Genomic DNA, 5,491 nt, shown 5'->3' with positions numbered 1-5,491 from the left:
CTGGGATTAAAGGCATGCACCACCACCACCCAGTGTGAGTTACAAATATTTATCTGGAGAAAGTTCTATATAAATATTATTAAGCTCAAAAACTCAATATTATTAGTTGAAAATGACAGTATTAACCACATCAATTACATTTATTAAGAGTAAAATATTGTATAGCATAATTTCCAGTGGCATTTCTTTAGTGTTGATCATTTCCTCTACTTCATTTTTTGGTTTATATTTTTCATTAGAAAAAGGATACAAACAAAGGCTTTTGTCAATGGCCTCTAAATTTTATGCTCATTGTATTAAGAAATCAAAATACAAACAGGATACATTTAAAAGGGATAATTTAAGATATATTTATTAATCAGCATCATATTAACTGTAACATAATTAACTCATGAACTAGAAAGGGTATTTCAGACCATAGTTAATTCTGGAATGTCTAGTTAAAGATCAGATACCCACTTGCTTTGGTTGTTTGGCAAGGGCCAAGCGTATCATGTCAGGAGAAAAGGCAGAGCATGAGGCTTACATCATGAGACAGGAAGCAGAGAAAGAACAAGGACTCTACAGTCCATTTCATGAGTAAGCTTCCATGACTTAACAGCTTCTCATTTATCAAGTTTTCTACCTCCCCTAGGACCAAGCCTACCTTTAGAAAACAGTTACCCAAATTATGTGAAGAATTTAATGAAGTGATTAGCTATAAAAGTGCCATTAGGGTTAAAGAAATAAACAGTATATAGATAATTATTCCACATTGAGAAATAGGAAACAGGCATTATCATGTATAAGTATGAGCAAAAGGATTAATAAAAACATGAGAAGAATTGAAACTGCAGCATGAGAACTCAAATAGGAGAAGAAGACATTGAAGCAGAGTCAAATACACAGTCCAAACCTAGATTCAGAGTGCAAATACTTTGATTTTTATGTTCCCACATTCTGTTTCCTCCCCGGGTGGGAGGCAGGGAGATCTTGCTGATTCAATTCTTGTAGATTAGGATTTTTTTTTTTTTTTTTTTTTTTTGGTTTTTCGAGACAGGGTTTCTCTATGTAGCTTTGCGCCTTTCCTGGAACTCACTTGGTAGTCCAGGCTGGCCTCGAACTCACAGAGATCCGCCTGGCTCTGCCTCCCGAGTGCTGGGATTAAAGGCGTGCGCCACCACCGCCCGGCTGTTAGATTAGGATTTTGAGGCACCTGAAGGAATGATAAAGGTTAGTGAACTAACCTTGAGTACCAAACAGTAGCTGTCTAACAAAAGCCCAACTACCTTCTGTCAGATAATTCAGTTTCTCTAAACAGGAAGCTGATATCACACGAGACACTCCAAAAGCAGGAATTGCAAAGACAGAGATGGAGGTGTGTGTATAATTTGTTTGGGACTATGAGCTTGTATAAACACTGTTACTTACTTTGCTTAGGAATATTTGAGCTCTGAGAATTGAAGTACCTTTTGTCTTTTCACTATTTTATAATTTTATTTACTTTTTAAATGTTTGCTATTTTGCTAGTTTGCTGGGTGAACTAGCAAGTGTTTTTAAGACATAACTTGTATTTCATTCAAATCACAGATCCAATTTTATGCAATGTGGGGTTGTTATTTAACTAACGTAGCTGCTATAAGAAGACGAAGCCGGGCAGTGGTGGCACACGCCTTTAATCCCAGCACTCTGGAGGCAGAGGCAGAGGCAGGGTGATCTCTGTGAGATCAAGGCCAGCCTGGTCTCCAAAGTGAGTTCCAGGAAAAGCGCAAAGCTATACAGAGAAACCCTGTCTCGAAAAAACAAAAAAAACAAAAAAAAAAAAAAAAAGATGAATCATCCTTTGTCAAGAAGCATGATTAACATCAAACTCAGAGTTAGTTTTGAAATATATAAACATTATCCAAGGAATAATCATTGTCTTTACTATATGCTGCTGATAAAACATTTGCTTGAAGATTGCTTTCACTGGAAATCATCTTTCTAAATAGTGGGCTTATTCATCCTTTTAGAAGTCTGTAAGCACTCTACTTGTGCAACAGTATAAGAAAAGGACTTCGTTCATTAGAATAGCTTAAAAGAAAATGCTGGAGCCAGCATGGTGACACATGACTTTAATCAAAACATTCAGAAGACTGAGGCAGAAGGACTAGGTGTTTGATGTTTATGGCCTGTTTCAAAAGGGAGAATCTTTATAGACTGGAGTGCACAGTGCTCGAAAATCCTATATGCATGTTAATAAAGGGTGCTTGGTACTAAGAAAAGGAAAAAAAAAGAAGCAAAGGGATGAAACTCACTGCACTCAGTGGAGTTGAATGAATACAACAAAGAAGATTGACTGTTAAGTAGAGGAAGCTTTGACCTTTCAGAGGAACTGTCATTCACATTCAAAGTCATACTTGAATGCTGTCCTGGGACCCTGTTGAGGTCATATCCAAGCCCACCCACAGTGTACTGACCATGTGTGTATAAACAGAGCATGTTTATTTTCTTGGTTGAGAGCTTACCTGAAATCTGAAATTTTGTTAAAAGGAATAAAACAAAATAATAACAAAAATAACACTCTCTCAAAGTTACTGAATTAGGAGCATATTTCTGATAGAGATCAACAACGAGTACATGGTTGGCTTTTATATATGCCTCGACAATTTTTCTGTCATTTAAATCGGAAAAAATTTAGGAAGCATGCAAATATAGTTGGTCTGATTCACCAGAAGCACTCTTGTGTGCCTACAGGGACCTTCCAAAATGTCTGCTTATGATAAACTACTCGGAGCATAAGAACTTTTCAAATACTGAGTTGTGATCAGCTATAAAAGCTATGAATGTTAATATCTCTGTAAAAAAAAAAAGACTAAGTGGCATCCATTCCCTCCCACACTAGGCTGCCAAATTATCATAGCACAACACAATATCATATGCTGATAATTATCTGATGAATTTTGTATGTATAAAGAAGAATGGAGGTAAATTCCACTTAATTAAAAGCATATCTCTCTATGCAGGTTTAGAGAGATGAAATGATTAGCCCCTTATGAAACACCTGGCATTTGAAAGATAAACAATAAATAATAGTTACTTTTGAAAGACTTTTTTTCCAGTGCTCACTCACCACATCCATGCATCCTGCAGAGACTCTTAAAGCCTTTGAAAATTTCCATTTTCTCTAACACAAAATAAGTGGAATGGTTTCTCTTCCATAGCAACAAAAAAAAAAAAATTGAAAAGTATTGAGTATCTAGTATACGGCCTTGCCTGTAGAGCCGTTCAATGGGGTTTTCTAAAAACAAATCCTCAGCTGATATAAATGGCTATTTAAATAAAATATGAGGAAGTTAATGAGTGAGGGGTGTAAATATGTAGAAATTGCTACTAGTTACATACACCAAACTGGAAACACATGGCTCAGAAAGTATTGCTTGTCAACAGGAATTGAACTAAGGAGCCATTGATTCCTATTAAAATTAATCTACACTTGACATAGTTTCTATTCCTGGAAAAAAAGCAGCCAACCAACACTATGGTGATATTGATGACATATGTTCATGTTTGCCTATGACAGACAACTACAAATTTTGCCACTCTGCTGCTAACATAAAGAAAAAAATTCCAAAGCAGATAGATGCATGGGAGCAGCTATAGAGTTAGTTATTTCCAATTGTTCTGAAAGAATCACTAATTGAAAGGGCAGATTATCTATGAGTTGTATTAAATGTCATCTCCTACACACCTGCATCTTAGAGAGGCACTGATTTTGTATAAAGCAATGGTTTTAAGATAATAATGTACTTTGATTGAAAAAAATTGGCCCCACTATGTATGTATAATCTATAATCCACTACACAGAATTCTAATAGATTATCTCTATTGTTTTGATATTGCCACAGGCATATCACAATAAAACCTTTTAAATTCTTCAAAGTAGAAGGATGATCTTTAGAATTTTTACCTCTTAAGGGTATAGGACATTTTTATACAGAAAATTGTTTCCTTCTCTGACCCTGCAGAATATGGAAGGTGAGTGTCTAATAGTCTTGTGATTAGATGACACGAGGTAAGATCCAGTCTTAGCAGACATTGGATTTGGGGGATTCTCTTGCTGTCCTTCAGAGTCAAGCAACTACATTATGAACAACTTTTTGTGAGGAGAGCTACCAGGCAGGGACAAGTGAGAGTTTTCCATCCATTAGCCAACAAAAATCAACGCCTTCCATTCCACAGCCAGAAAGAAAGGGATTCTGCTAATATACTATGTGAGCTTGGAAGCAATTCTGCCTCTGTCTGTATGAGAACACAACCTCTCTGATACCATGGAGACCTGTGGGTCTCTGGCAGAGGTGGTCTAGGATGATCCCAATAGTCCTGTACTCTAATGTCCTCACATCTTCTCTCAGCTCTTCCATCAAGCACTGATCCAGGTACCATTATGAAGTCATTTTGCAGATGCAAATATGATCTAAATGAGTTGACATTAAGATATTAAGGGCATTCTAGCTGGCCTGTCCAATTAGGTGAGCCTGTGAAAGAGACTGACCTTCCCTGAGGTAAATGTAAAATCTTCCATTTATTAGATCTAGACACTTTGTATTTTATCTATAATACAATATTATTACCTTTTACAAAACTGGTCCCCATTCATGTGCTAAAGAAAAACCCCAAATCAGTGACACTGAATACCAAAAGGTAATTTTCTACATTTGTCTCATGAGGAATATAACTGTGTAGAAAAATGTTTAGAATTTGGCTAACACTCTTGGTTTATGAACCAAGTAAGTAAGAGAATCTGACTTTTGGCCTCACAGTGGAAATTTAAAATGTGCCTGTCAAGTCCACCTTGTCACCATTTTCAGGAAAAGCATTAGAATCAACTCTGCCCTTGAATCACAGACCTGGCAGCTGTATCTCATGGACCACCGCATTTCCACCTTCAAGAACTGGCCATTCCTGGAGGGCTGCTCCTGCGCCCCAAAGCGATGGCGAAAGCTGGCTTCATCCACTGCCCTACCGAGAATAAGCCTGACTTGGCCCAGTGTTTTTTCTGCTTTAAGGAGTTGGAAGGCTGGGAACCCGATGACAACACTATAGAGGAGCATAAGAAACACTCGCCTGGGTGTGCCTTCCTTACTGTCAAGAATCAGTTTGAAGAACTAACTCTCAGTGAATATTGGAAACTGAACAAAGAAAGAGCCAAGAACAAAATTGCAAAGGAGACCAACAGCAAGCAGAAAGAGTTTGAAGGAACTTCCAAGACCTTCCGCCACTCCATTGAGCAGCCTGCTTCCTTTGCTGGGGTGACCTGAACCTGACTGACATTTAAGCCATGTGTCCCAGCTTTCCCAGCCTGGGCCTCTTAGCAGTGTCTTAGAGAAAGAAATAACGGTATTTTGAAACTGGAGATCAAATATTATTTTCGTTTTTGCTTGGAAGTGGCTCAGCCTGTGTGCCTACCTCTTCATTTTCTGGCTTTGCTGTGTTGTGACCTGGACTGAGACAGTGAGGAAAGGAGTGAGTG

At 37.7% G+C, this 5,491-nt stretch overlaps 1 pseudogene; it reads left to right on the top strand.

Moving 5' to 3' along the window:
- Positions 1 to 493: 493 nt before the first annotated feature.
- LOC128104582 (baculoviral IAP repeat-containing protein 5-like) lies at positions 494 to 5,279 on the top strand (annotated as a pseudogene).
- The last annotated feature ends 212 nt before the right edge of the window (positions 5,280 to 5,491 follow it).

Source organism: Peromyscus californicus, unplaced genomic scaffold (assembly GCF_007827085.1).
Source record: "Peromyscus californicus insignis strain IS unplaced genomic scaffold, ASM782708v3 Scaffold_8__1_contigs__length_139910024, whole genome shotgun sequence".
NCBI classification, from domain to species: Eukaryota; Metazoa; Chordata; class Mammalia; order Rodentia; family Cricetidae; genus Peromyscus; species Peromyscus californicus.
This window is presented reverse-complemented; position numbering and strand designations above follow the sequence as displayed.